The sequence below is a fragment of the Onychostruthus taczanowskii genome, unplaced genomic scaffold (assembly GCF_017590055.1).
Source record: "Onychostruthus taczanowskii isolate IOZ18803 unplaced genomic scaffold, ASM1759005v1 scaffold22, whole genome shotgun sequence".
NCBI classification, from domain to species: domain Eukaryota; kingdom Metazoa; phylum Chordata; class Aves; order Passeriformes; family Passeridae; genus Onychostruthus; species Onychostruthus taczanowskii.
The window spans coordinates 12,885,933-12,907,778 of record NW_024499462.1 but is presented as its reverse complement, the minus strand read 5'-3'; the positions used below and the strand labels follow the sequence as shown (position 1 = coordinate 12,907,778).

Here is a 21,846-nt window from a genome sequence, read left to right as displayed (position 1 = left end):
CATGACTAGGCAGTAATAAAAGCTGGAATTATAGCCCCTAAAAGCACTGCCTTAAAGACTTAAAGCCTAGGAATCAGTCATCACAACCCTTTCCATTATATTAGCTTCTTCTCCATTTAGCATGCTTAATAATCTACCACCACTTTGCCTTACAACAGTGACAATAAAAACCCAGTAAACATGGAGCTTCCACTTCTAACCATTTCAAAGGTTACTGAAACTAGAATAAACTGCAACATTTCCAGAAGCAGGCTTACAATAAGCATTCAGACTTTCAATTTTTAGTGTGAGAATGGGTCTGAAACTTTTCTTGTACAATGTATTTTCCTACATAAGAAAAAGTCTCTGCATAAATGGAAATTAAATATTCATTAACTAACTGATTTGGTATGCAAGTAAGCAGAAAACAAAACTGTCTATTGTAGCAAAAAAGGACGCAGACATATTCAAGAACCTGGAATGAAAAACTTTAAAGGGGCTATTAATGGACTTGCATTTAATAGCATACTACAGAGCTTCAGCATTTTCAAGTGACAGCAGCATGCCATTACAACTATGAATACAGTAATATTTTCCCAGCTGTATTTACAGCCTTTGCTAACCACTGCTCAAACACAGGTGTTTTGTCCTCTCCATGTGGTACATTCTCAGAAGAGTTTTATTGACTTTTTCTACTCAGGACTTTCAGAGAGGTCCAAGGTATTCGGGAACCTGTTATTAAGAATCTCATGCCTTTCAGCACCTGTGAGGTTCCCAGTAAAATAAGCAAGAGAATTTTTCTTGACATTTCAAACTGAGCTTTTGAAATTTGGGGCTTAAATTGTATGACATGGTGTTCTTCTCTCTACAGCAATGTGCCAAACCAATAACACTTTGTTGTGTTTTGCTACTGATTATCCTCCTTTGTTCTAAGAAAAGAATATGCTAGGAATATCATTCCCAGTCAAAACACTTTAACTTAGAAATATGAACCTCTGCTGCTTCAGATTAAAAGACTTTGTCCATCAGCTCTAAGAACACAACAAATACAAAAAGCTTTACCGTGTGGTCCTGCCCCGGGGTATAAAGAGCCACCCTTTATTACTGAGAGCTACTCTACCATTGCTTTATGTTAATAAAGGTTTCTCTGACTTCTCTTGACTTCTCTACCTTTACCACTTTTAATGATAAGTGTTCTTCAGCCTCCAGTAAATTCCAGGTGTATTTGACAATGTAATTGTAGTAGCTAATGTCTGTTTTAAGTCTTTATTCACATCAATAGAAGTGTGAAATGGCTCCAGACTAAGGCCAGCTGGTGCTGGAAGTGGCACAGGCTCCCTATGTATCCTGTCAGCCCCACATCCACTCCAGCCCAGCACTGAAACATGGGCTCTCAAACTGGGGACTCACAGCACTTTGAAAAACAAACATCAATAACAAATTCAAAGCCTTTCACCTCTTCTTCAGCAATTTGAATTGAATTACTAATTTCAAAAGCCTGCCAAAAACTGTTGTGCTTTGGCTATTGTTTTGCCAAGACCTTGAGGGATGCTTCCAGGCTAGTTCCCAGTATCCAACAGGCAGCTAAACAAAGGTGTTTAGGCACCTGGAGATACATGAAGTCTCCTAATAAGATCTACAGTGTGAATTAGGATTCTAATTTACTTAGGCAATTCTAAAATCCCATTTAGAGTCTAATGGCTCTTAAGCAAATAAATACCTTGAAAATCTGACTCCAGGTCACTTAAAGTATAAAGATTATAACAATGGATGTCAGCAGTCAGTAGTCTCAACACAAAGGCTGCATATCTTGTCAGAGGTGCAATTTGCACTTTAATTCCAGAGACAAATCCCCTGGAAGAAGAATAAAGGACTTTCTTTTCTAGAATAGATATAGAAGAGAATGGGCAGCCTTATTAGCATAACCATTTGCTACTTACAGATTCTGCACTTTCAAAGGAGTGTTGAATGGCATAAAAGATTATTATTTCTAATTATATCCAGTATTACTAAATATAAACACCACTTTTATAACATTTCTTCCAAGTTAATAGATCACATCATATCAATTATTACTAGGGAGGGTTCTAAACAAACACTGAATTGTGCCTCAAACAGAAAAAGCCTGAAAATTATTTCTTAAGCATTGAATAATGCCAAAATATAAATATAGTCAAACATATATCATTCCCTTACCACCCCCTGGGGATCCTTCCCTTTGGGAAGCTGTCCTGGGAGCAAATACCCAGCTGCCATTCCCAGAGTAGTACAGTTCTATCCCATATCCTTACAACTGATTTTTGCAACTGCCACAATACAGTCCAAAGGATGAAAGTTTACAGAAAGGTTTTTCATTCCACTGTAGAACCAGTGGATCTTCTTCACCCTCCTGTCACTGTGCTCTAACAAGAGAAATTAAAGCTTTTCTGAAGGCTGAGATGTGAAAGCTGGAATCAGTGCCTGCAATGGTTTAAAAATGGCTTGGTTCTGTTAAAGGCAATGTTGATTAACACCAACTGGGGATGTAATTTTTTTAACAGAGTCTCTTCTAGGCACAGAAGGGTTTCAGTCTTCAGTAGCTAAACTGAGAATAGAGTGATTTCAAGATGTGGTTTAAAAAAAAGTATTTAAAAAACACATAATCCAGTGTGCACCTAAAAATTCCTGGTTTTTCCCTGAAACAATGCAGAGCAGAATTACAGAACAGTGTGGCTCCCTCATTAAATTGGCCAATGCATGTAAACACAAATGAAATCATGTCTCACTAAAAAATATTTTGTAGCTACTCACTAAAATAGCTTTGAGAGACCAGGTCCATACATGGAATAAAATGGCTTTCTCTGCCTAAGAAAAGAAGTCCTAAGCCAAACTCTCCTCTGGAATGACATTTTAACTATTATAAACAGTTTAACAGCAAATGTAGAGCAGAGCAGTGTAGTTTTATACAAACACAGCAACAACACTGAGATTTATTCTGTTCTGAATTAAGCTCTTTATATTGTTTCTACTTAAAAAGGAAAAGTATCAAATACAACAATTCCTACAAATTTCTTTCACAGCAAACATTTTCAGATTCTATTTGCAATTTCACCTAACAAAAGCCCAAGTCAAGTTGCAGAATTTTGGCTGTACTCATCTGAAAACACTGTAAGCTTTGCCCTTTCTACCACTCAGGCAACTTAAATGGGGGCAGTCCTGCCATTACTTTTCCAATAAACTTTGCAACAATAGCCACATGAAACTCTTGGAATACGTGGCTTAGATACAAAGAGATGTTTTTCAAAACATCTGCTTGATCCTTGATCCCTTCAACTCATATCAGAAATGCAGAATCTTTATGCAGAGACAAAAATCCCTTCCAAGCACTCTGTAATGTTCAGAGCATGGTGGGATGAGTCATTAACCCCCACAACTTCCTAGTACACTGCGTACAACCATTTTCATTTTTTTCTGGGAACACACGGGAGAAACAAAAGAAAAAGGTTCTTCATCAGCACACAGCATTATGACAAATTGTAAAAAAGACTTTCACCTTTTAGCTCCAGTTCACAAGTGGTTCTGAATGTTTGTAAATAAAGCCTAACAAGGATTTACACAGAAACTGAAGGACAAAAATGACCAAGTGGAAAGTGTTACAAAGCCACCTGAAACACAGCCCCTGGCAGACCCTGTTCCCGATACCTGACCCCCTTCCCAGGACCCAGACACATCTCTCTCCTGATGGTGCTCTGGTGCAGCATCGTCATAAACATTTATCAAAGCATGTTTCAGTCCATGACACATGCGTGGGGGTGGATTTGGTGTGACAACTCCTCCTCCCCATTTCACCTGTGAATTCAGGAAGGTGTAAAGTGGTGGGCGGACATCAACAGGGGTTAGCAAGAGGTGCCAGGCAGCACAGGCAAGCTGGGGAGAAGCTACTCAATAACACGAATCTCAGATTCACCAGAATAACTGCTAAAAGAAAGAAAATTAACAAGACTGAAAAAAGAAATCAGAACAAGACTGAAAAAGAAATCAGAACAATAGTGACAAAAGAGAAAAATAAGCAGATGCCTACATCTTCTAGGATAGAAGAGTGTTTAGGAAAAATGGAATGCCTAGGTTTAGCCAGGACCATAGCAAAACCAGCAAGAAAGAGTTGCTAAGTATTACTTCAGGTAAAATTTCAGAATAGCAGCACCACCAACAAAGAATTACAGAAGCAGGGAATTTTGACTCTAAGCCCATGGATGAGGAAATACAACTGTAATAGTTTAAAAGAGAAATTTTACACAGACCATTTGGATATAGAAATTACAATCACAGGTTCTGACCGGCCTCGGTCTGACACATATTTTTATCACTATCATAGGACAACTTTAATGGATTATTTTTGTGCCTCATAACAGCCACACAGAGAACTACTTGCTTTTATGACTTGCACTACAGAGAAACAAGAGTTGCAACAATGAGCTCTGAATTAAGGTTTTTGTGGCACAAGTCATTCTGGGCTTTTCAGAATTTGGGTATCTTAGAATCTTTATGCAAGAAAAGCTGAGTTTACATGACCACTTTGAAACCAGGGCTATGGCTAAACATTCACAAATCAGGACAGCTGCCTTTCTCAACTCAAGAATTTTGTTTTAATCAATGTTTTGCTTTGTTTTTCAGATAACCTCATATATTAGACATTTTGAACCTTTATTCTATTTATTTAATTTTTTTTTTGGTTCAGAATTTTTAGAAATCCCATTTTAATGCTTCCGTCTGAAAATTCCTTCTGTTGTTTTCCAGAGAAACAATAATCCTGCAATAGGACACCTCGGTATCGTAATGAAAATAAATCTTCATTTTTCCTTTTCTAAGCATGTTAAGAAGGAGGTTGGAAAGGAGAGAAGAGTTCATAGTTAATCACCTGAAGTACTTAATAAACAATTTTATGTGCCTGAAAAGTATCAATAACTAATTAATTGATTTAAATCTGAGCCTAAGCCATCCAATTTTTATCTCAATTTTAAAATACCACATATATATAATCTTAAAGGATGCTCAGATTCTGGGTACAAACCTTACTCATGGAAGAATAGGAAAACAAAAAACAATTCTGAGAGCACTCATATACTATTTTGGAGGAGAGGAGGGATCAGCTGTAGAGATATCCACATATGAAAGTCACAGAATTTTTGTAGATACTTTTGTCTATCATTAAACAACTTTGTATCGTCACTGACCTCTTTACTGGTTGCCATCATGCTGCTTGGGAGAGGAAATAAAAAGACCAGTGTCTAATGCTCCAGCCAAAAACCATGACAATATATTAAAAAATGCTTAATTTAAATTCTAGTACAGACTGATTAGATTGAAAGACAAGTTAGAGTGAAATAGTGTCAGGTTCAGTGAACCAAGCATAAAGGTCTTTATGACCACACTGGCATTTCTGCCTCAGTTGCCGGCATCAGTGACTATATTAGATTAGGTCACCTGAGAATTTAAATAAAATCACACATTTCTAATTAAAAAAGGGCCCATGTGAGTAATGCAGTTCCATATCACCTTAATTACATATTGCAATTACAGTTATAGCAGCACTGCTACTGGGATGTAATTACTGCAACTGAGCTCCTCCATGCTCCATGCAGGCATTTTCATGGGAGCTTCATGCAGCATCACCTAACTTGCATTAGAAAATCAGTGACAAGCATCAGAACGTAAACTGTCCAGGCATAAGGATGGGGCTTTTGCTGCTCTGAGTTGGCTCAGAAATAGAAAGAACAAAATTTAATTTCTGTATAGAATAGTCAGATTCCTTGCAGCAGGAGCTAAAAGTAAGTGAAGGCATTTTCTCTCAAAGAAAATGGACAGTCATGTACTCTATGGAAAATACACTTCAGTGATCACTCCAGATTCATGATGATGATGGCCCTTAAGGCCAAACATGACCAACTGAATTAAACTCACCAAACTCCTCTTCCTGTGCTTCTTAAATAGAGGGATCTGGAATTCTAGGCTATCTTGAAGTACCTAGAAAGACAGCTTTCTAGTCAGTTACCAGCTTTAAGAGCACCCAACAATATGGTACCCTGGTACCCACCACAGGGTTTCCTTCGCAGCATGCTGGTATGATGAATGAGTAATGAGTATGGTAAGAGAAGGCATTACAGTCATTTTACATTAACTTTGCAAGTTTGCTTTCCCCAATTTAGTGTCAGTGTTCACCAGAACCACAGATCTGAAATGTTGCGCTGGAGTAATCAAACACAGCTCTAGTGACAGCAATTTGCAGAAATCCAGGTTAAACTTCTACTTCTAATCTTGCCTGAACTTAGGCCTGAATAGTGTAAACCAGCACAGGAAAAAAGTGTCACCCTCTCATCCATTTCCTAAAGATAGCAGCAACAATGTGAGGAAGAGCTGAGGCAGTAAAGATTCGCACTTCTCCTCTTCACTTCTTGCATTCTCCTCAATGTCTTCTCATGGTTGTTCTCTCTCTCATAAAGCAGCACTTGAGAGGCATGCTCCCCATGGTATTTATGTAGTATTTACAAACCACCAGCTTGTGCAAAGGAGCACCTTATTGCACTAGGACTGCAAGGTTCTTAACTATGGAAACAACATGTGAGTTACCTGTGGCTTCACCAGCGGCACAGTATTCACGTCACTCACAGTTCTTCAACAAGAACAGCAGGCACATGCTCTTGCTCCAAAAGCACAAATCCCTTAACAAGCAAATAATGATTTTCAATACTCTTCAATAGCTACTCCTAATGCAGCAGAGGACTCAGGAAAATTCTCACAGTTTAAACAGTTACCATTTATCCTACAGAGTATTGAGTACATAGACATACAAATCAACCAAAAAACAGCCCATCACAAAGCACTGGTACAATACTTTATAATCCCCAAAAACATCTAAGGGAAAATGCTTTCTGTTCTATAAATTAGTTTAAGAGAACAGATCTCATTTTTATACTGCTCTAGGCTTCTCTGGGAATCAGTCAATTCAATTGGCTAGCTGTCTTAACGTAATTGAGAAGCAGTTCCCAGAAAACATTACATACCTACAAACACAGTACGAACCAAATACATAGAGTTAAGCAAGACAGAAGCAGGAGTCAAGAGTTTGTTTTCTGTCTGGAACTGAAGGACAGGGTGTGACTTTATGAGTTATCTTACTTCCTAGGAAAGGAGGACAATCCTGGTCTGTACTGCCAGACAGATTGTGCCTAGCAGCATTCTCAACCCTTCCCTGCACTTCAGCCCTGTGCATCTGCATCACCCCCAGCAACACACTCATATAAACACTGATCCATTATCAAAGTCATGTTCTGCACAGCAAGGCACAGTGGCTTAACTAGAGCCTGATAAAAAACAAAATCCTCTGGCAGAAAGAAATCATTCTCTAAATCCAGAGTAATTATTAGTCATCAATAATAAAAAAAAAAATGTTTTGCAAACTCCTCCATGTTCTGTGGAACAGAAATTATGAAGGTATCTGTACAAGTGGTGAGGGGAAAAAAAAAGTTGCAACTCAGAGATTTTTTTACCTCCAGCAAATAGCGGCCGCCTGGCCAATTTCATACAAAAATATGTGTTCAACAAATCAGTCAATATTTACTACCATAAAATCTATTTACTTATCAGTCTAAATATATATAACACAGACTTCCAAGGTAAAATACATAAAAGGCAACCTTTACAGTTCTGTGCCCCTTTTTTTTTTCTTTTTTAAATTCCTAAAGCCTGAAAACTTTAAAATGAGAGGGAGAGGTGTTCCAATTTTTTTTTTTTTTTGCCACTTGCTCATTTCATTTAAAATATCACTTCTCTTATTCTGTAGTCTCCTTAGATGTCTTAGACATAAAGCTCCTTCTTCAGCCATCTATGTGAACAAGCTGTTACATTCTGGCAAACAGCAACTTTTCTCCCAAATATTTATTCAGGTGTTCAAAAACTTGGAGAGTTTATTTGTTTTAAACTTTTAAGCAATCAAAATAAAAATATTTCTTCCCTGGACAGTTAGCCAACTTCCATTCTTATAATAACCCTGAGATAATTCTACCAGATCATCAATACCACATATACTCTGGAAGGAAATATTTTTTTAAAAAAGGAAAATAAAAGGAAACTGACATACTTTTCTCTAGAAGAAAACCAGAGGTACAAAACGAGGGACCCTCTGGGCCTTTTTTATATAAAACGGAAAAAAAATATAATAATACAGAAGTGCACTTTTTATCTTTCATAGATTACTTAATGATAGCTTGCAGAAGTCCCCAGAAGAACATTAAATATTTCATACATTCACTGCATCCTAAATATCAGAGGGTTATAGAAATTAACAACTCTCTGGTAGTGGACAAACATCTAGCAGGCAGCTAGCTGCTCTGCAAGCATATCATACACACAGTTTTTAGATCCAAAATTATATTTTCTTATTAAATATTAAAGTGGCTGAAAGGGAAGTTATAATAAGATTTGCATAACAAACAGAATTGCTTTGGATTAAAAAAAATAAAATCTAAAAAGAATTTTTAAAGTAAAGGCAGAAAAACAGTTGCTCATAAGAGTCCAGCTGAAAGAAGTTTGTGTTCTGAATCTCTTCTTCCTTTAGCTAAAAGTATTTGTTTTTGGTTTCCTTGTGCTCCTTTGCTTTTGTGCTTCCAGCTTTCCTAATTTGGATATCCAAAACTTAACCAAGGACTAATCATGTAGATGCTTTCTATAGTAAATGGAGTTGGATAACTAATGGTTCAGAGTAACTAGAGAAGGCTACAATGAAATAAGAAGAAAGGCGCACAATTGATCATTCTGCTGCTCCTTGTCCATGCCCTCTTATTCTGGCTGGGTCAGCACAGAGCACAAGGGTCTCCTGGTCCACACTGGGAGCTCAAGGCACAAGAGCCCAACTCCCAGCAGGGACACTGGTCACCTTTATTTTTATAATTGCAGGGAACGTTGTGCGCAGCCCTCCTTTCAACATAAGCCCACATCTGTGATACGTGCTAGGCCAGCTGTCACAACAAAAGCTAATTCTGCCACATCCACGTCCCTGACTGATTTGGAGTTGGCCTTTACAAAAAAGAAAAAAAAGAGCTAGATGCAAACTGATGGACCCAAATACCCTCCAAGTCACTGGTTGGTCAACCTTAACAATGCTAACAAAAATAGAGTAAACTTACATAAGTGTTTTAAGAGGGCTTGAACATGTAATTCACACCCAAGGATGTGAGTACTATGGCATACTGAGTGAATTCAGCACATTCAGTCTGAAATTCAAGCAACAGAGGTTCTTCCATAGGAACCATCTGGGACCTTGGGAAGATCCATTGTTAACTTTACCTTCACATCTAAAGTGAGTGTCTGAGGTATAAAACGGTTGGGGGAATAAATAGTTATTTTGATGCTGGGGTATACAGTGAATTGAGTTGTGTGATTAGTGATTGAATAGCTGCTCCTCTATTATGTGGTCCATTTGGCTCAGAGTGTCCCTGTGCCATCACTGTTGTGTGAGCATAAACAAGTCTACTCTTGATCACACCAGGACATTTTTTGCATATGTTCTCTGTTGCATACAACTAAAAAAGAAATTTTTCTCACTCGCACTCAGATCTGGCATCAGGTTAGGCTCCAAATACTCAAGCTATGCCTTCGGTTCAGGTCTCAGCATCAGCACTATATCCAGCTGGGTTACAATGCAGTTCCTCAAGTCAGTGTGTCTGATAGCACACAGCACACACATAGAACAGCTTAATGGAAACAGAAGACCCCAGTAGGAAATTACAGCTTTTACAGGAACATATGGCCCACAACCACTCAGTGTCTAGAAGTGTTTATCTCAACATTTCATAGAGGGGAAAGCAAAATAGAAAGATAACGTACACTGCTTCTGAAAACCTTGTCACTAGCAGACTTGCACAAAGCATTGACCAAACAAAACAAAATGTAGAAAGTTCCAGCATTTAGCATGGAAGCTTATGGAAGGGAAGATGATTAATTCAACTCCAGTAATGACTTCTTTTTTCCCACAAAGATAGCGTCTCACAGTTCTATTGTACTTTCCACTCATAGTGACTCAAAAGTCACTCCCAAAAACCACACGTGGTGAAAGTTCCTGTGCTCACTACAGGGAGCACAGATGCTTCTGGGGTAGATTACGACAGATGCTTGGAACTGTGACTCTATAGCATATCCAAAATTAGTGGATGTTGCCAGAGTTAATGGCTCTCTACACTTACAAAATGCCATGTAAAGACAACCAATCTCTTGCTCACATTATCTCTTATGAGTTCAGCAACTACATGCTGTGGATGGCACCACAGACAGCATGTGCCTAGCAGGGACTGCCTTGCACTGAGCCATCAGCATTGCTTCCTGCAGAATTCATGTTTTCACGTAAGTTCATGTATTAGATGTGGACAGAACATCCTTCTCCTGTCCCAAAACCATCTTGGACATTAGCACAAATAAACCAGGGCTCCTACTGCACAGTAGAAGGCTACCCTGACTGGGCTGGATCCTTCAGCCACTTCAGAGACAAGAGAGTGGAAGCATAAAAGAATGTTGTGTAATTTACACATCACCCTGCACTATATCAGTAACAGAGCTGGAAATAGAAACCTCCCCTCTCAGACACTGCATCAAGAGGCGTGACAGGTGCTCCAGAGAGCCCTGTTCCAAAGCATGTGTCAACTAGAACGTGGGCATAACATTGCAGGGAGGAGAGGACGGGTGCTGAGACAGGCCCAGTTAAGCTTGCTGTTGAACACTTTCCCCCATCTATCCTGTATTCAGTCACCAGCTGGCAGAAGGTGAATTATCACCTCTACCTATGCACGTATGTGATGACAAGAGGAGGTAACATGACTCACTTCTAATAGAGCCTTAATAATGAAAAACAGTGATCCCAATGCTCCTTATTGAAGCAAAACTATCTTAATTTCAGTAGTAATCTTCCCAACTACAAAATTAATTGCATTCTCGGACTTGGCCTTAGCTTATTAAGCCATTAGAAACAGAATTAATTAATTAAATAAATCAGAATTAAAACAAGGACAGACCATGGCTTGGCAAGATGACATGTAAAGCAGACTTTTCACAGGATTAAGCTCTGTCTGAGGAGCTAACTGTCAACCAAAGGCTAGTTCAGAATGAAGGAGTCACCCAAGACAAGGAGACCTGTGACATCCAGCAGCTCAAGTAGTGAGGATTTCTTGTCACTCAATGATACAAGGCAAACAGAGGCTTTGGGGTGTCCTTGGACTCACAAACTACTTCTGTTGCCAGGTGACTGAACTTTTATCATAGCTGATTTGCCAGAGAAGCAGCATGATATTTTTGAAGGTCATGAATCTATATACAATTATCATGTTTGATTTTTTTAAATTGAACAGTAGATTTCACATCAGTAAGCTTCACTAAATTGACTTATATGAGTGTATAACCTGGATAGGATCCAATTGCTGAGCACTGAGTTAGTATCCACTAACAGCGATTTTGCTTTAGCTCGTGCAGCAGGGAATGTACGAGAGCACATGGGTCTTAAAGCCTGTAATCAGCCTGAAATTCCTACAGACTTCTCCAACCTTCACCAGAAAGGTGGGAGACGTAGTGGTCTTTGTGCTGCTGCTGTACTGCAAAATACTAGTAGATGCATAAAACTTATGATAGGCATGAAATCATTTATCATAAAATTTTAGTTTTCCTGTAAAAGAAATGAAACTGTCTATGAAATATCTACCATATCTTAGCCAAAGGTTTGCAAACTTCCATAACAGAACAAGAAGATATCATGAATTAGTTACAGGATTTCACAGGGCTGAGCTTTATGAATACCAGACTATGTAAATTAGATTATATTGTTTTTAAAAGCAAAAAAAAACCAAACAACACAATACTTCACCTAAAGAGGCAGCAAGATAATGTTTGAGAAAAAGGAGGAGAAATGTCACATTCAATGAAAAGAAAACTTACATAGCTCCAGTGACAACAACAAGTAAATTAAAATGTTCATCTAATTACATTAACATTGAGAAATTTTCTGTGTTGGAGAGATAGAGATGCCCACATTGTCTTTTCTTACTAGACTGTGAACTGGTAGTATCTGTGGCACTCTCCAGAGTTCCTCTATCAACTCGTTTTGAGGAATCTATACAAGCCCTAAAGACACAGGGAAGACTGAACCACTCATGGCTGGAACTTCCCTTTGTGCTGATCTCTGGAAATTGCAAACATCTTCTCTTCACAGCAGAGAATTTCTGCAGTGGTGGATAGAATCACAGGACAAATGATGTGGTGTTCAAGAGGTGTTTTCGTAATTCCGGTGAAACACGTCAACTGTGATATGGCAGTAATGGGCTATACCCTCTACTAAGCCTCAAATGTTGCTCAAAAGCAACTACAATGCCATTGCAGTACTTCCACAGTCTCACTCTCTATTAATTCCAGACCAACGTACTGAAATTTAAAAATCAAAAGGGAGAAATTATTTAACATCCTATCCTGACAACTCAGCCCAAAATCCTTGTGGATGAATCTAGCTGATTGAAGGCAATGAGAGATTGTTTCATCAAGTCCAATAAGTTTGGATCAGATATTAAATCCCTTGCACTAGTAAAGGCTAAATAACAGCTAACAGATACAGCCTGATGAAGCATGAGTCACAAAATACCACAGCTCACACAGTCTGAGCTCTAGTGAGCGCAGTATCAGCAGCAGAACATTTGTTCAGATCAACACAATGAGCGCATGCCTAACACGATGGCTTTCACTGGGCACAAATAACGCGCATCTGAGCGCGCTCGTAGCTTGTTTGTTCCAGTAAAAAACAATGCAAGACAGCAGGAAAGAACAAAAGTGAAGGCTGTGACATGGCAATGGGCTGTTGTTGCTCTCTCTTTAACGAGGCCTCACAACATAGCAGGTGATTCTCCAGACACTATCTCCCAGTCATACAAATGCACACATTTGGACTCTGTAAAACCCTCCCCCAAGGGAGAAGCTGATGGAGTTGAGGTGAGATGCTGAGGTGCTTCTACTCCTGCCAGCAAACATTGCAATACAAGAGACCTGGATTCTTTTTAATCAAAATTCTACCCAAAGAGAAACAGCCACACAAAATATGTACATTGAGAAAAAAAACTTATTGGCAGGAGTGCCATGAGTTAAAGCCAGCTGTAGGGAGAAGGAACACCTCTGCCTCATTCATTTCCTGCACTGAACAGAGTGATTTTATGTGGAATGTCTGACTGCTAAGTCTATCCCACTTTCCACCCTTCAGAGCTAAGTAACAGTATTCCCTTCTGTCTCTCCATGGCTGCTAACCCAAGGATCTCCACCTAGTTTACTTGCTTGATCAACTCTTTCTCTTGGAGTTCTTACTGTTCAGTTTTAGCACCAATAAAGAGACCAACTAGTGTTTTTATAAAAGATCACAACAATCATGTAAAGATAAATCACATGTCTCAGCTAATTAGAAATAAAACATGAGTAACATGATTTAAGTCTAATAGTCACTCATTCAACACCATAAACACAAAGACTGATGGCCAGTCATTTACCCTCTTCATATTCCTTTGTTATACAATGGGGTACAGTGACCCAGAAATTGTAATAGGAAATGGTCTCTGGGGGTTTTGTTTCCCTTTTTAAGTATAAATAATTTTTAAGAAAACAAGCACAGCCTTGTGATTAAAACATAGATATTTTTAGAACAGTGTTCTAGAGACCATGTAGCAAACTAAAGCAATAAATGATACATATTTTAACAACACTTTCATTACAAGCTTACTGTTAATAAGTATACCCAGGCTTGAAGATCTGTTCTGTCATGAGTATGTCATACATCCAATAATATATAGCAATCCCTCTGTGAAACCATTGTGAAGTTTCTTTTCTTTACAATACTTTCAGGATTTTTTTAATGGACAACACATCTTACAATTGAATAAGCAGGGTATTACTTACGTAAGTCCTTACAAAGGAAGTCTCACAAAACTACGTGAATTGCTAATAAAGAGAGATTAGAACGTCTGTGAGGTTTTTTCTGTTAGGTTTTTCTGCTATCTGAGGCAGGAAAGGGCTCACTACCAAATATGCAAACTCCCCAGTAATGCCAGATCACAGACTAAAGCCAAACTACAAAGGAAAGGAAAAGGTGGAGCCCACCAGGCCTCATGTCATTCCTCATGCAAGAGTCCATGTCAACAGCACTATTGCCTTTTCATCCTTCTAACAGTCTTCCCACTAGCTTAGTCCAAAAGCATTCTGGGTCGATGCTGTCTCTGCTGTATTTGCACAAGCCTATTCTCACGAGGACTTTGATCTTAGCTGGTGCCAGTGTTCTTTGAATCCAGGCAGTAAAATAAAAAAAAAGGTCCAGAACGATAATACATTGTTTGTGTGCACATATGTGCACTGCCATATGTGTAAATAAGCCCCACTTTTAGGAGAATCACAATACAATTTGTACAGGTCCTTGAAACATCTAGATGTTAGAATAGCAAGTAAAGTATCTTCTTGCCTTTCCCAAGACATTAAATTCAAATCCAAGTGTCTTCAGTGTCAGAGGAAATGTGATTTCCAGTTTTGGAGTCTATGATTCTATGATTTTTTGTACACTTGTATAATTGGCTGTAAAGACTCAAAACTCACAGATATGCTAAGAGATGGTGCCCCATAAAATGGCAAGGTAGGACACAAACCACGTGTTCTTCGCGACTGTGTGTCTATCCCAGTTTTATAACAGTGCTGTTGCTTGGCACATCCTACCTTCCAGAAAGCAAACTTTCTGCCACATGGATTTGCATTTATTGTACACTCATGTATCACCTTACATGAGGGAAGCACACATCTGCTGGACATATAAGTTCTCAAAAAAGAAACAGTTATTTGGTAACTTACCCAACTAAAAGATTCAGAGAGGTACAACAGAGAAAGAGAGAAGAAACTGAAGCAAAGATAGAGTGAGAAAAAGAATACTTACACAACCTTTGCACTTGTCAATCTTTTATAGGAAGTAATATAAATTCTTAACACATGTTGTAGTAAGGTTTCCTCTCATATTGTAATCTCTTTGAAGAAAAGTATATATAGATAAAGATAAGGTTAAAAAATTAAAGCATATAAAATATTTAGTGGGTTGTTCTAATAATTAATCAGCCTAAAAGCTTTCAGTCTAGTTGTACTGACAGCACAAACAGACTTTTCAAGACAAGAAACAAAACCAACTATCTAGTCACCTATTAAAATGTGTAATTAGAGTACTATTTCTCGCTCTTCAAATGTCACACTGCATCAAGAGATATCACTGCGATATCTAGTGATTTTTTCTGGAAGCGGTAACTCTGGGGCATATATAGCTTTTAACTGCCCTGCAACCTATTTGTGTATGTGATATATTCTTTTCCAGTTTTGCAGACTTGGGCCCAACAGGTTTGTGAGAGGATATCTTCTTGAAACACTACATTGGAACAAGGCAGTGAAGAAAAATTCATTGCAATTTTTTTGCAAGAAAAGACGTGACTGGTAATTCTAAGTTGATACATCACTGAATACCACGTGCCATATCTTTCACACTACATGACAGAGGGATTCCACACAAAGAGCTTCTCTAAGGCTTCTGGAGACAGAGATTGTACCCTCACAATTGGATGGAGCACTGAATTCACTTACTTCCTGGAAGGAAACCTCAGGATGAGCATCCAGTGACTATGCTGGCAATGCCAGAGAAAAAGCTTAGAAACAGCCAGCACCGTGAAGAGACTCTCCACAGTACAGCCTCTAGTCAAGTATTCTATCCTTGCAGTGACAATTTCAGGTGGGCAAGATGAGGTGGGAATCATCTGAAAATAGTCTGCAGTCTTACAGTACCTGCTGCAAGGACTCACAGCCCTTCTAGGCAGCCTCAGCTCACACTCAGTTCAGACGTTTTGCTAGGAGCAGTATGAAGTCAGACCCAGGTGTCAGCGCATTACCCAGCACCTAGGACCTGGATCATCCTCCAAGGCACAACACAGACACCAACAGGTCACTGCATCTGCCTGGGGTCTTCTCCCCTGCCAAGCACTGCTCGTCTGCCTTCTGTCATGACCACACAAAACTCAATTCAGAGTTAAGCAAAAAACTGCCAATTGCACTTTAATATCCAACAAGTGTCTGTGGAGCTCAGTGCTATATGACTGGCACCTCTCTCAGTACAGCTTATATTTTGTGACTGGCTTGTCCCCAAAACACAAGAATGGCTTTCCATATGGATTACAGGCACTTCACAGGCAAATAAATTTCAGCCAAGTCTTCAGAAAAGTAATCATTTATAAAACCAACACTTCATTCCAAAAAATTCTACAAAATTGACCAACAGAAAGAAGTTACAAGTACCACCACTGCAAAGATACATCTTACTTGAACAAACAGCTTTTCCCAGTATTTAAAGAGCTCAGTCAGAGCACATCACAACAGAATAAACAAAGCAGGAAACAGACCTAGTTCAATCTTATACTCTTTCTTACTTAAGTAACACCAATGACAAAAGGATAAATATCTATACATTTACCTGGACTGGTTTTGCAATTATATCCCTATCTATCATAAATGATGCACAAATTTCAGATGGATTGATATGAATATTTTTAAGATAACACCTGCTATAACTCCAGATTATGTCAAACAGGATTCTGTGCTGATGCAGGGCTCGTTGCTTTTTCTTAGCTCCTCTAAACTGTGGTCTTGATCTAAGTGAGCACTAACACTACCTCACATGTAGCTGGGCAAAAGTCTAAGTGCACAGTCCCTAAATCTGGCCTGTCTCTCTTATGGCCTCACACGCCTAACTCGCCTTGCCTAACTTGGAAAAACCATGCCTGTGATTATAAAAGGGCATTTGACTCCAAGGACCATCAGACTTGGCCTTCCTGGCACCACTGGTATGTCTCTTGTAATGGCAACACCACAGACACTGGAGAGTGGTAGCAAACTCACAAAGCTCATCATAATAATTCATCAACCACTACTTCTGACTCTTAAATCATAGGATCAATACAGACAAAAAAAAAAAGGAAAATTAGCTCATATTCTGGTATCAGTGTCCTTTTTCAAACAGTCACCTTCATTCTAATTATGTTCATTCTGCTCTAAGGAAAAATATAACTTCAGTTACTTATATGAATAAGGGTTGCAGTGTTTATTCAAAATCAGAACAGCCTTCTGGTCCTGGGGCAGATTTCATTCATATTGTGATTATATGCAAATAATTGATTCTTTGAAAGACCATTATAGCTATAAATCAATTCTGTAGACAAACTACATTTTCCTGCATGCTGCCATTTCCTGTATACTCATTTTGATAGAGGCATTGAAACCCCCCAGCTGTTACAGCCCCAAATACTCTTCTCTTAGTTCTCAGTGTAAGAGGAAGTAGAATTATTTCAGATGTTTTCCTAGCAAAGAATAATTTTAGTAACAGTTTGCTTTCTAAGATAAGGCCATTCACTTCAAAGTTTTTATTGTTTATGAAGAGGGAAAACATCAATAAACTGTTACAAGATTGGCTATGGATACAAAAGATAAATTTTTTTAGAAATTGCTTTACCTCTCCACATCTCATTTCCTTCAACTGTAAAGTGACAGCAGAGTTGCCCGCTGTGCTCGCAGTTGTAGATAAGAAACAGATTTAGTGCTACACTGTAGTTCTGTGGCTAGAGACTTCACACAGGATATGGAACCAACTTGCCCAAAAATCAATCTAGATCATCTCCTCTTACTCTGAATAGGTAAGAAACCCAAATACCCAGGCTTACATTGTACGCATTAGATAGATGTCAAGATGTAAAGAAAGTGAGAAAGAATGAAATACCAACTGACATATGGGCATTCACACGCCCAAATTCCAATACAAAGTGTCTGATCTGAGAAGCACATCACAAACCAGTTTTTCTACCTCATTATTCTCATCTAATAGTATTTGTTTTCCTCAACACATTCCAAAGAACAGCATCCATGATGCAAGAATCCAAAATGACTTAATCGTGCTTCAGTGAAGCCATAAAAAAGGATATACAGAAGTGCTATTTCTTTCAGTATTTAAATAGCATTTCTGTCTGTGACGACATGTAGTGTCTGTTTTAGCAACCCTAATGAGAGTAAGGCATGACTGTATCTAGTTGGCAGAGTTATCACAAAGTGCCTGACCACCACTGCCCAAGCAGTCTGGCATGGATCAATTTTCATGCAAAAAGAATTCAGAAGCACTGACGAACCCAAGCACGTACAGCATCAGTATGACACCTTCTTTGAGAGACACCTACAGTAGCACGTTTGCCTTTACTGTCATGCTTGGGTAAGCATTCTCTTGGCGGAGTGTGAAGACATGACAGCATCACTTCCCAAACCCTCTCCTATAACTGATCCAAACACTGAATCCAAAACCTGCTTATACTGTGACAAACAGAAGGGTCACAATACAGTCTGCAAAGGAGCAGAGGCTGAAATCATACTGAAGTCTAAGGTCGGGTTCATAAAGCCCTATTTAGATATACAGACTAAGTATTAGTCACCCAAGGAAAAGGAAGAAGTGAAGGAAAGCATCTGGGTATACAACATTGTTGAAAACCCAAACTTTTATGCTCCTACTTCAGAGATCCTAAGCAGCAAGTAAAAGCCCTAGCATAGTCTTTTACACAATAAGAGTAAAGACTAAAACAACCTACCCATGACTGAGAACTTCAAAGGCCTGAAGTAAAAACAATTTTCAAAGAACACTGAACTTTATCCATGCTGCCAGCGCATTTCCCAGTGCTGAATAAATCCAAATCAAATATCTCACACACACAAAAAAAAAAAAAAAGGAAAAAATGAAAAAAAAAAATGCAAGCTTCTCAGCTGAAAACTTGTCTGTTCTTAAAGGCACAGCAGTTTCCACAATACTATAGGTAGTCTCTGCTCTAATATATATTACACTAAGCAATGAAAGTGCTGACCCTGTCTTAACTTGCACCACAAACAACACACACTGTAGAACCTAATTCCTTAATGCTCATTCACATATATAGCACCACAGCAGATAATGGGATTATGGAAGAGATTGAAGACTTCAGGATCAGACCAACAGAACCTCTGTGGCTCATGGCAAAGGACTCAGCAGAGAGAGAAAATATCACAACTGTTCATCCATCTTAGGAGATAGATAATATAGTTTTTGCTTAAAGCAAACAGAACCAGCAAGGGCACTGTTGTGGTCTCCCCATCTGCACTGTGCTGTCATGAGACCAAAGGGGCATTTAGCAAAGTCAAGGTACAAAAGGAAAAATAACACCAAAGAAACCTGGAGGAACAGAGAATGAACCAGTGTAGCTCTCTACTGCAGAACACCATTGCAACAAAGCATTCTGTACTAGGTTCATCAATTAATTAGCACATTGTACACAGTAACACATCAGTATGTGTAAATTCTGTGAACATCTGCTGCCATGTCTTAATAGTGACCTGAGTGTGTGCACACATACACACCACATTCTTCAAAATACAACATGTAATTTTCACAAAGGTTTAACATTCCTGTGTTTCCCCCAGATTCAACCTTTGCAATAGCAGTAAACTTGTAATTCAACATTTGCAGAGTGCTTCAAAGTTTCTCTGAGTTCTCCTTTCCCCCTACTCCAAATATTTTCCCTCCCCTACAAAGAGAAAACACAAGAAGAGACCTGTTTATCACATGACCTTCCTTTGGAGGAACCCTTACATTTGTACCCTTTCAATCACTTATGTATCAAAGAAAAAGGAAGCTCCTAATAATACTCACATGGAGCACATAATTCTTACCTTCCTGACTTTTAGATTTGCCTCCTGGGCATGCGAAATTTATTAGGCACTGTTTCTTTCTTCTTCCAAGCACCTTAGGTGTGAGCTTGTGTGTATGTGTGTTTCTGTGTCTGTTTACAAAATATCTGATGTATTCCAAAAAAAGGCACACGTGCTGTGTTTTAACTCTATAAATATCACTACTTCTATCAATACTTTATATATCATTATGAATCTAGATTGGCTTTACAGAACAGGATTATCTTTAAGAATAACTATTCCTATTTAAAGATAATAAGTATGCCTACTGAAGAAAAGGGGAGTGCAAAAGAAAAATAAATGGGATTCATTAGGGACATTCAAATGTGATACATACATGTTTTTGGTATGTCTACCCATGCAGCAGAACCAAGGTGGTCCAGCCTTTAGAAGCCAAGAGGTACCAATTGGTCACTAACCTTGCGCCAGTTAAACCAGCCCTTGCCTTGTCGGATGTCTTAGAGAGAGAAGCATTTGGGACAGATGTCTTTTTATGACAAGGTATCAAGACATACAAGAGAGAACAATCTTCAAGTGGCATAATCTATAAAATGAAATACTAATATACCAAATATTTACCCAAAGCACCAGCAGTAATAGCAATACTATGCAGAATATAAAAACAACTACAAATAAGGAAACACTGATCTTTGGGTAGAAGAGTGAAGAAAAGATTCTACTTAGAACAAATCCCACTATCAACCATCTGGATTCCACTCGGGTGCCCTTGATTTGGGGGCTCCTCCATTGAACCCATACATACAGGAGTAACAACCACGGCACTGACACGAGCGTAGGGCACTTACTGGTTAAAAATCAAACAAGGGTAACAGCAGGAGCCCAGGCAGTTTTGCTGAAATGAGATCTGCACAGCAGGGCAGGCATGGCTTTTCTTCATTACCCTAATAGCCTAATAAATAAATAAGGAATTGTTGTGTCCATGGCAATCATGCTGGTGATTTTTTTTCTCCTTCCCTTCCAAGACACCTCAGGAGTGAGGTAGCCATACCCCAGCTGCAGAATATGATCTGTAAATAAAAAACTGAGAGCTAAATGAAGCCCTTTCTATGATAGGATTTGACTAAAACTACTGCATATTCTCAGACATTTAAACCACCAACCATTCATGAGGCACTGGTGATACCTGAAGCTGTTACCAATTATTTTTCACTGCTGAATTCCTTATGAACTGCTTGCAAAAGGTATTTACACCTCTGCAGAGAAGCACACAAAATACAAATCTTCAGAAACAATAGAGTGAGATTAACCAGTAGCCTCCTTTCCACTAAAAGACACAACGGTTTCATACCCTGCCATTCCCAGCTTCTGTTTTATCCAAACTACAGCAAGTGTTGGCTTCCTAAAGTACAGTATTCTCAGCATGTCGCAAGCAGGGCAGCATCCATGCGCCGCTGACTTGGTAATTGCATTATCTGCAGCCGCTGATGAATGAACAACCGTAATGCATACATCCTGGCTTTAGCTCTCTCGGGACAAGTAGACACACAGTCCCCACATCAGATTCACTCAGTTTGCTGAGTCCGAAGGTATAGAGAAAATGCCCGTGCGCATTCCCTCTCATTTTAAAAGCAATGTTGTAATCTGCTCCCCCTTCCCCCTGATAGAAATACAGCACTTCTATTTACAAGCACGATAAGCTCATTCCAAACCTACTTCTCTGCATCTGCAATCTAGTCTACCTGCAAATACTAAGGCTTGAATAAAGGTTCGCAAAAATTGCGGTGTAACATCACACCGTCTCTGGATACTAGGAAAAACAGAGAGGCGCTAATATCCCACAGCATAATGGCCCTTTAAAGAACGACTAGTCCTTATGGGTATAAATAATCTCAAGAATAAAATGGAGCCAAGGCGATTTCCATTGCAGACGGAGGGTTATGACCAGCTGCCACAGCTACGAAAGCCCCGGCCGACCCGCAAAGTTACCCGCGCAGAGCAGTTTACCTCGGAGCGGCACGGCAGCCTCCGTGCCCGCCCGGACGGGACGCCGCAGCCGCGCTCGCCCGCGCCGCGCCGATCCAAGCCAAGCCGATC

At 39.1% G+C, this 21,846-nt stretch overlaps 1 protein-coding gene across 4 annotated transcripts in view; it reads right to left on the bottom strand.

Annotated features, from left to right (window-relative positions):
- The window catches only part of SORBS1 (sorbin and SH3 domain containing 1), a 160,628-nt gene extending 138,782 nt beyond the window's left edge, over nt 1-21,846 (bottom strand). For all 4 annotated transcript variants that reach the window (XM_041404752.1, XM_041404740.1, XM_041404749.1 and 1 more), the window contains exon 1: nt 21,757-21,846. The gene's annotated coding sequence lies outside the window, so the exon portion shown is untranslated. The remainder of the gene's footprint in view (nt 1-21,756) is intronic.